Source organism: Orycteropus afer, unplaced genomic scaffold (genome assembly GCF_000298275.1).
Source record: "Orycteropus afer afer isolate SDZICR_OR568_19922 unplaced genomic scaffold, OryAfe1.0 scaffold00002, whole genome shotgun sequence".
NCBI lineage: Eukaryota > Metazoa > Chordata > Mammalia > Tubulidentata > Orycteropodidae > Orycteropus > Orycteropus afer.
The window spans coordinates 4,834,849-4,845,289 of record NW_006921589.1 but is presented as its reverse complement, the minus strand read 5'-3'; the positions used below and the strand labels follow the sequence as shown (position 1 = coordinate 4,845,289).

Genomic DNA, 10,441 nt, shown 5'->3' with positions numbered 1-10,441 from the left:
ATGACAGTGGATTATTGAAAACTTAATAGGTAATGACTCCAATTACAGCTGCTGTTCCAGGTGGTTTTAGCAAATTAATATATTTCCTGGGACCTGGTAAGCAGCTACTGAGCTGGCTAATGCCTTTATCTCTGTATCTCTTTCAAAAGAACACCAGAAACAGTTTGCCTTAGACTGGCAAAGCCAGCAATACACCTGCACTCTCCTACCTTAAGGGTATATCGACTCTCCAACCCTCTGCCAGAATTTAGTCTGCATGGACCTTGACCATTTTTCTCTTCCAAAAGACATCATGCTAGTCAATGACATTGATGACATTATGCTGATTGGACCTATTAAGGAAGAACTATCAATGACTGTAGATTTATTGGTAAGACATTTGCATGCTAGTGTGTGAAAAATTAATCCGACAAAAATTTAGGTGACTTCCACCTCAATGAAATGTCCTGGAGTACAGTCATGCGGGGCATGTAGAGAAATTCCTTCTAAAGGGAGATAAGTTGCTACATCTGGCCCCTCCAACAACAGAAAAGAAAGCCAATGTCATTGTGCTTCTTTTTGGATTTAGAAGGCACTTTACTCTGGTATATTTCTCAAGTAACTCAGAAACTGCTAGCTTTGAGTGGGGTCGGGAACAACAGAAGGCTCCACAACAGGTTCAGGCTGCTATAAAAACTCTTCTGCCGCTTGAGCCATACAATTCATCTGCTCTCATGGTGCTTGACATGTCAGTGGCATATAGAAATGGTGCTTGGAGTCTTTGGCAGGCCTCTATTGGTGAACCACAGAGCAGCACCTTAGGGTTTTGGAGCAAAGCTATGCCATCCTCTGCAGATAATTACTCTCCTTTTTAGGAATAGCTTTTGGCTTGTCACTAGGCCTTAATAGAAAACAAACCCCTTACCATAGGTCATTGAGTCACCATGTAACCTGATGAACTGAGTGTTTTCTGACCCACAGAATCATAAAGTGAAGTGTGCACATCAGCACCCCATCATTAAATGTAAGTGTTATGTATGAGATTGTGCTGAAGCAGGAAGTGAAGGGACAAGTAAGTTGCATGAGGAAGTGGTCCAAATGCCCATGGTCTCCACTTCTGTCACATTTTCCTCCTCCCAGTTTGCAGCTATGGCCTCAGGGGCAGTTCCTTATGATCAGTTGACTGAAGAAGAGAAAACTCGTGACTGGTTTACAGATGGTAGTGCATGATGTGCAGCTATCACTCACAGGTGGAGAGCAGCAGCACTGCAGCCCCTTTCTCGGAACTCCCTGAAGAACAGTGATGAACGGAAATCCTCCCAATGGACAGAACTTCAAGCAGTGCACGTGGTTGTTTACTTTGCTTGGAAGGAGAAATGCCAAAATGTCAACTGTATACTGATTTGTGGACTGTGGCCAATGGCTTGGCTGGAAACCATTGGAAGGAACATGATTGGAAAATTGGTGACAAGGAAGTATAGAGAAGTATGTGCCTAGATCTCTCTGGGTGCACCAAAGAAGTGAAGATATTCGTGTCTTATGTGAATGCTTCCCAAAGAGTTACCTCAGAAGAGAAGGATTTTAACAATCAAGTGGATAGGATGGCAGGTTTGTGGAAGCCAGTCATCTTCTTTCTCCATCTACTCTTGCCGTTACCCAATGGACTCATGAACAGATTGGCCATGGTGTCAGGGATAGAGGTTATGCATGAGCTCAACAACATGGACTTCCACTCACCAAGGCCAACTTGGCTATAGCCACTGCTGAGTACCCCATCTGCCAGCAGCAGAGATCAACACTGAGTCCCTGATACGGCACCATTCCTCAAGGCAATCAGCCAGAAACCCAATGGCAGGTTGATTGCATTGGACTTCTTCCATCATGGAAAGGGCAGTGTTTTGTTCTTATTGCTATATACACTTACTCTGGATATGAAGAATCTTCCTTCCCTGCACACAAAGCTTCTGCCAAAACTACCATCAATGGACTCAAAGATTACCTTATTAACCATCATGGTACCTCTCATACCATTGTCTCAGATCAAGAGACTTACTTTACAGCAAATGAAATGCAGCAATAGGCCCATGCTTATGGAATTCACTGGTCTTAACATGTTAACTAGTCTTAACATCCTGAAGAAGGTGGCTTGTTAGAATGATGGAATGGCCTTCTAAAGACACAATTACAGTGCCAGCTAGGTGGCAATACTAAGCAGGGTTGAGGCAGTGTTCTCCAGAAGGCTGTATATGCTCTAAACCAGCATTCAGTAAATGGTGTTGTTTTTCTCATAGCCAGGATTCACAAGGACAGGAATCAAGGGGTGAAAATAGGAATGGCACTATTACCCTTCATGACTCACTTGAAAAATTTTTGCTTCCTTTCCCTGCAACTGGATACTCTTTGGGTCTAGAGTTCTTAGTTCCAAAGGGAGTAATGCTCCCACCAGCAGACACAACACTGATTCCATTAACTGAAAGTTAATAATGCCCCCTGGCCACTTTGGGCACCTCAAGCCTCTGTGTGAACAGTGAAAGGAGGGAGTTACTATATTAGCTGATGTGATTCATCCTGATTACCAATGGGACATTGGATTGATATTATTTAATAGAGGTAAAGAAGAATATGTCTAGAATACAGTAGATTCCTTAGGGCATCTAGTAGTAATACCATGCCCCCTGAAGCCAATGGAAAACAGCAATTCTAACATGATTACTAATAGCTCAGATCTTTCTGGAATGAAAGTTTGGGTCACTCCACCAGTCAAAGAACTATGACAAGCTAAGGTGGCTACTAAGGGCAAGGGGAATATGGTATGCAAGGTGGAAGAAGGTAATTCTAAACACCAATGATGACCATGTAACCAGTTTCAGAAACAAGGACTATAATTGTTATGAATATTTCTTTGTTTTACTATATATGTATGTGTGTATATCTATCTACCTACCTATATACATTGGAGCTCTGATAGTGTAGTGCCTGAGGCACTTGACTGCTAACCAGAAGGCTGGCGGTTCAAACCCACCAGCCACTCCTCAGAAGGAAGATGAGGCAATCTACTTTTGTAGTGATACTGCCTCAGAAAACCAAGGAAGGGTCGCTATGGGTCAGGTCCGACTCAATGGCACATAACAACAACAACAACAATCTATATACATAGTAAATATTTTTGTTTTCTTTTAAAAATAACAGTAAATGGGGCTAGTGTATTTTCAGTTGCATGCATGCTAGATGTACCATGTTAAGCAAAACAATGACTTTATAATTGTCTTCATTTAGAGGTTACATATGATTTAAGGAGATGTGTGCAGGAGCTCTGGTAGCATAGTGCCTAATGCACTTGACTGCTCACCAGAAGGCTGGCAGTTCAAACCCACCAGCCACTCCTTGGAAGGAAGGTTGGGCAATCCTACTCCCGTAGTGATACTGCCTCGGAAACCCAAGGAGGGGTCGCTATGAGTCGGGGCCGACTCGACGGCAAACAACAACAACAACAACATGCAGGTGCCAAGCTGACAAGGGGTGGACTGTGATGGTAAATGTTCTGTGTCGACTTGTATTATATTGTCAACTAGTATTATGTGGTTGTCCTCCATTTTATGAATTGATGTAATTACTATTTTGTTATATTATGTAATTATCCTCCATTTGATCAGTTGTAAATCCTAACCTCTATATGTTAATGAGGCAGGATTAGTGTGGGGTGTATCTTGAGTCACAGCATTAAAAGGAGGTGTGACTCAAGTCATACGCATACTCAAGTCCCACTCTTACTAAAGTCATACCCTTACTCAAGTCCTACCGTTACTCAAATCATGCCCTTATTCAAGTCACACCCTTAATCTCATGTAAGTGGAGTTTCCTTGGGGATATGACCTGCATCTAATATATATATGGATGCTCTGGCAAGGCTCTCCTTCGCTCTGGATCCTGCATCCAGCTCATCATCATCTGACCTCTGGTTTTGAGGACCTGAGCTAGCAGCATATCATCTGACTTGCCAGTTTTGGGATTTTCCAGCCAACAGCCTATTGTCTGAGCTGCTGATTTTAGGTTCATGAGCCCCTGCAACCATCTGAGACAGAAGAAGCCTCAGCCTCATGCCTGACTCATATATTTGGGACTAGTCAGACTCTAAAACTATGTGAGCCATTTCCTTAAATTAAGTTTCTCTCTCTCTCTCTCTCTCCCTCTCTCTACCCCTCGCCCCTGCCCCCCGAGGATACATATATACATACACTTCACTGGTATTGCTTCTCTAGAGACCCCAGCCTAAGACACATACCAATGATTGTGAAGATGGCACTAGACCAGACAACATTTCTTTCTGTTATACATAAGGTTGTCATGAGTCAGAGCCAACTCTTCAGTAACTAATAACAGTGGGTAAACTTAGGAGGGGCAGGTTGGAGAGGAAAGTCAGGAGTTCCAGTTTGATTGTGAAGTTTGAAATGACTACTGGACCTTCACATTAAGGTGTAAAGCACAAGTTGTATATGTGAAGTTTGAGCTTAGAGTTGGAGATAGAAACGTAGGAGTCATCAATATGTAGATGGCAATGTAAAACCATGGAGGTGACCAAAGAGAGGACAAAAGATGAGAAGAGGACCTACTCAGATCACCAGTAAAGAGCTTCCTTAGGCCCTCTCACCCTGTCTGTGGCTCAGTTTCGCTCTCAGTTAACTGGAGCAAGAACAATAAAGGTATCTCCTGCCTCAGGCTAGGGGAACCTAGGAGGAACACCCTTCTTTCGTGTCCTTTACTTATGATTGTTTCTTTCACAGTGCTGGCAGGTATTTTATTCCTTTTTCTAGCAGGTTCTCAAGTAGGTTAAATGATTGACGAGGACTTCCTGGAACAAAACAGAAAATCATTCTTAGATTCCAGTTCAATTTTCCTTCCACTGACTCTCACATGTGCCTCTGCAGAGATAAAACTCCAGAAAGGGCCTTATTCATTTTCCTTTCAGAAAGTTTTTGACAGTGGGACCAGCGACAGTTCTTTTTACATAAATCCAAGCAATCTGAGTCGACATTCCAGGGCTCGAAGGCGTCAATAGGCATAGTTTCATACACTAGCTACATAATCATATCTGAAAATTCCATTTCAACACCAAGATTTACAAGGGCCCAGCCGATCCTTTTGTCAGTCAATCAACGAGTATTTATTCAGCGCCCTTAGGAAGCCTGGTACTGGATAAGGCTGCTTTTGTGAGCAAGCAAGTGGGTTCTCGGCCATGAAAATAGAAATTTAATCACTTGTTCATCCAAGCATTTCCCTTCAGCTTTTCCAATATGCTTTTTTGTGAATGACTAACAGAACAGCGACTGCAAAGGCCGCCTGCAAATCCCAGCCGGAGGCCCCGAGAGGAGAGATGACTCATCCACACTTGACGTCAGAGCCCATGCTCATTTCAGAAGGGTAGGAAACGAGTGGTGATGACCTGAGTATAACGACCCTAATGTCCTCGTGAGTCTCATTTGGGTCATTACTGCTTCCTCCTCCCCCGCCTGGCAGTGATGATTTCAACACAAAGAAAGTTTAAGCTGTGAAAACTTCAATTTCAGTGTTAAGTTGACTGGAAAACTAGAAACTGGAGTCTCTTCCTGTGAAAAATACCAAATCTTTGTTGTTAGCTCTTTCCCTTTGAAAAATATTGAAGTCTTGCAGTCTCTTCTAGCGTGCTTTGTATAGATCTGCTTATAAACTGTTGTTGTTATTAGCTGCAGTCAAGTCATGGTTACCCCACACACAAGGGAATGAAATGATGTACATGGCCCTAAGCCATCCTCATGATTGGTTGTGGCCAATATTCTGTTTTGATCCATATAACAGGGTTTTCACTGGCTGAGTTTTGAAAGTAGATTGCCAGGCCTTTCTTCCTCATCCATTTTAGCTGGCAGTGCCACTGAAACGTATCCAGCATCATAGTAACCCATGAGTCTCCACTTAGAGACAGGTATGGCTGCACATGTGGTGGTGCACCAGGTGGAAACCGAACCCGAGTCTTCCGTGTGGAGGCGAGAATTCTACCACTGAACCACCAGCACCTTGCTATGAAATCTGAAAAGTGACCATTTCCACTTTTCCTTTCACTTACGGATTTCCAAAGACATTCCAAGGTTATGGAGAGGGCCATTCCACTGTTCATACTAATATTTATTTAAGTAGAGATTCAAAGAGCTAAGTAACCCATTGGGCACAATCCAACAAAGCTTTAGCATCCTTGTACAAATAAAACCAAAACTAAACTCACTGCCATTGGGTTGATTCCAACTCATAGCAACCCTGTAGGACAGAGTAGAACTACACCATATGGTTTCCAGGCTGCCTCATCTTTCTCCTGCAGAGTGGCTGGGAGGTTCAAACTGCTGACCTTTGGTGAGCAGCTGGATACCACAGCAGCTAGTCAAACAAATTTTCCCTTGGAAACTTTTAGGCAACTTCAGAGTTCAGCCCTCTAAGCATTTGTCCTGGGCCCTCCCACCTGAGCTTGTCCTCTCTGGTCCTTTGCTGCTGTGCCCCTTGGGCACATGTAAAGTGGCTCATTCTAAGTCCTTCTCTTCTTTCCATCTTCTCTCGCTTTCTTTGACTCAATAGATCAAATGTAAATTGTTTACTACCACTCATGGTCAGCCTGTGAAGTCCCAATTCAAGCCACAACTCATGTAGCTCTTTGACTTTTTATTGTTTACTATCTCAATCACTCATTTGGGCTTTATTTTATTTTTGATATACTAACTTTTTATTGAATTTTTTTTTCTACTGAATCTTATTCACAATTTGTTGTGTGGCCCTTGAGGAAGGCAAACTTACTTTTTGGCATCTTTATTTATGCTTTTGGTTTTTTCATCACTATAGTACCCATTGCAATGCCTTGCAGTAAAGGTTCACCCAGTGTTTGTTAGAATGGATTGAACTTTAAGAACACCCAGTTGCTGTGGAGTCAATTTCAATACATGGCTATCCCATGTGTGTCAGAGTAGAACTGTGCCCCACAGGGTTTTCAGTGACTGATTTTCTGGAAGTAGAATGTCACATCTTTCTTCTAAGGTGTCTCTGATTGGACTTGAACTGCCAACTTTTGGTTAACAGGCAAGAGTGTTAAACATTTGCACCATTATGGAAACTTCTGAAGCTATAATCTAATGGTATAAATGTAATGGTGGCATTTTAGACATTATGGAAGATGGGTAGTAAAGATGAGTTGGGGTTAAAGGGTTTTCAGGGACACTTAACATACCCACATGTGTGCTACTGATGTGAAAACTAGCCCTAATTAGTTCAATGCTAGTCCTGCGTCCGTGTAACATTATTTCCCAATGACAGATTCATAACAGGAAACCAGGGACCAATTTCCTAAATTATAATAAGTGAAGGACCTATGAACCTCACACTAGCAGAGGGCACCTCCTTTCTAATCAGTGTGCAAAGGAAAGCAAATTAGAATAAGAAGATGTCTGATGCATATTGAGTAAGAGTTAAACAAGGTATTTTCAGCAAGCTCTAGAAAGCTGAAGAATGACCCTTTCCTTCTCCAGAAGCAAAAAACCTTGGCTATGTCTAGACACACCATAAACCCACCAAAATGAATGAAACAACCCCATTACAAGCAAGTCGATTCCGACGCATAGTGACCCTATAGGGCAGGGTAGAACTGCTACATAGGGATCCCGAGGCTGTAAATCTTTAGGGAGGCAGACTGCCACAGCTTTCTCCTGTGGAGTGGCTGGTGGGTTCAAACCACTTACCTTTCAGTTAGCAGCCAAGTGCTTTCACCACTGTGCCACCAAGGCTCCTCGCACAAACCAAATAGGCAAGATAAACAGGGGCATGACAGATTCCACTACTCCTGCATCTTGCAAGTTCTTTGACATCCTTTTGAGGAAAGCGAGGAGGCCCTGGATGGCACAAATGGTGAAACCGATGGTTTGTACACCAACCAGAAAGGTGCTGGTTTGAATCCACAGAGAGCTACCTCAGAAGAAAGGCCTAGAATCTACGTCCAAAAATCAGCCATTGCAAACCTTACAGAGCATGACCCTACTCTGACACATGGAGTCATAGAGTTAGGTTTTGGGGAAGGCTTAGAGAAGTCTTAGAGCATATACTTATGATTGTGTATGTGTTTAAATCAATCAGCAATTATATTTCCTGAGCACCTTCTATGTATCAGGCATTGAGAAAAAGATGAAAAGATCATAAGACAGGAGGCTGCTCTCAAGGAATTATTTTTTTCCCAGAAGAGGTGGTCAACTGGGAGTAAACGTACCCAGATAAATTGCAATACAATCAATAGGTACTATGATAGAATGCAAATTTAGGTGATATGCGAATACTTCTTACAGGATCAGATGTATCATTTTTAGAAAAACCTTTGAGAAGTCACTCAATGAACTCTTTTGTAATTGGCTTAATAAGCCAGTATAAGTATCATAATTCAAATCTGCTGATTAGAATGTGGTAATAGGTGAGGTTCATTTTTTCTTTATTCTTTTTTTTTTTTTGGCATTTTCCAAATTCTCTACTACAGCTGCATTTGTTCTATAATTTTTAAAAGTCTTATTAAAATATTTTCTCAAACCAAATTCATATTCCACTTAATTGATCAATAATCCTATTTAGATATTCCTCAAAGCCAGATGGAAGTGATGTGGGGACAATAATGAAGCTTCGGATGATGACAGTTTGGCTTCGTCACTTAGCTGTGTGATCATGAGCTCTGTCTCAGCTTCCTCAAATACAGAGTGGAAACTATAAGAATAACCACTCCATAAGGTTGTGGTAAGAATTAAGTGAGTGAAGAGATACAGAATCCTTGGACGGTGCCTAGCACACAGTAAGAACTCAGGAAACAGTAGCTATCATAAGCATGTTAGGAGCTCTGGTAGTGTATGTAATGCCTAAGGCATTTGACTGCTAACCAGAAGACTGGTGGTTTAAACCCACCAGCCATTCCTCGGAGGGAAGGTTGGGCAATCTACTTCTGTAGTGATACTGCCTCGGAAACCCAAAGAGGGGTCGCTATGAGTCGGATCCCATTCAAAGTCAGTGAGTTTTGTTTTGTTTTGTTTTTTTATAATCATGTTAGCAAAAAAGAAAATGGTAACAGCAAGCAGCATCTATTGCGCACTCCCTGTATGCCAGACGCTATGGGAAGCATTTAAATAGACCGTGTCATTTGTTCTTTTCAGCCAGATGTAACTAATGAGGATGAGGTTTTAACTCCAACTGCTTTACTTGTCCACATTCAATCCTGAATCAGGAAAGTGCAAAGTGTGCACAGGTATGAATAATTCATCGCTCCATTAGCGACGCATTTCTGTGCTTCTTTGGGAGCCTTTCACCCCCAAAACAATAGCACAGATTACATCTTAACCCAGTGAGCTTGGGCCTTTTTCCAAAATTGGACAGAAGCTGTGGACTCTTCAAAGGTAGCACGATCTTGCTTTTACCATCTTACCCTTTAGAACAGGAGGTGACCTAAGCACTGACCTTCATTTGCAATCTTACTATCAAGTGATCTAATTACTGTCAGAGATGCTATTTCTGTTCTTTTAATGAGGCTTCAGTCTCCCATTTTAAAAAAGAAAAAGACAGAAAATAGAAAGGTACAAAAACCTGCTCTGAACACACTCTGCACTGGAAGTCACAAGTGGGACTGCTTAGCAGCTGTAAATAAGGATGTTGTTGTTGTTGTTGTTGTTAGGTGCTGTCAAGCTGATTCCGACTCATGGTGATCCCATGTGACAAAGGAGAACGTCCCCACAGGGTTTTCTAAGCTATAACATTTATGGGAGCAGGTTGCTAGGTCTTTGTCCTGTGGAGTTGCTGGATGGGTTTGAACTGCCAAGCTTTCAGCTGGCAGCATTATCTTTAATAAAATATTGCTTACTCCTGGTTCACCCAGATAAAAATCATTAAAAAAAAAAAAAAAAAAGCCAATATAAGAGAGACAGTCTGAAATGTGAGCTTGATAGAAAACATGAGATATACTTTTGGCCACAGTTGCCTGAGGCTCTTGATACTATATTTAGTCTCTTGAATTTATGTCCATACCAAAAATACAGTAACTAAGAGAAGCCTGGTATAACTGATACACAGGCTACTGAGTGATGGGTATAATTCACACATATACACCAGTCATTCTCATTTTTCTATGTCATTCATTCTTCAAGGACAATTTTAAATCATTTACTGGCAGACAGCTCAACCAACAAAAAGTAAAATTCTGAATTTTCATAAAATACACCTTGTGCAAATAAAACAAAGGAGCATAAGGACATTATTCTCCCTTTTTGGTCATTTTCATGTTGTGGTAGTTAAAGCTGTATGTCAACTTGGTTGGGCCGGGCTGAGTGCTGGGCAACTGGTGGTAGTTATTCCCCATGATGAGACTAGCAATCAACTCCATGATGGGATCTACCACAAGCAGCTGAGTAGCTGCCTTTGGGATGTGGTCTGC

The 10,441-nt window shown here is 41.9% G+C and overlaps 1 pseudogene; it reads left to right on the top strand.

Moving 5' to 3' along the window:
• Nucleotides 1-292: 292 nt before the first annotated feature.
• The window catches only part of LOC103192466, a 29,953-nt pseudogene continuing 19,804 nt past the window's right edge, over nucleotides 293-10,441 (top strand).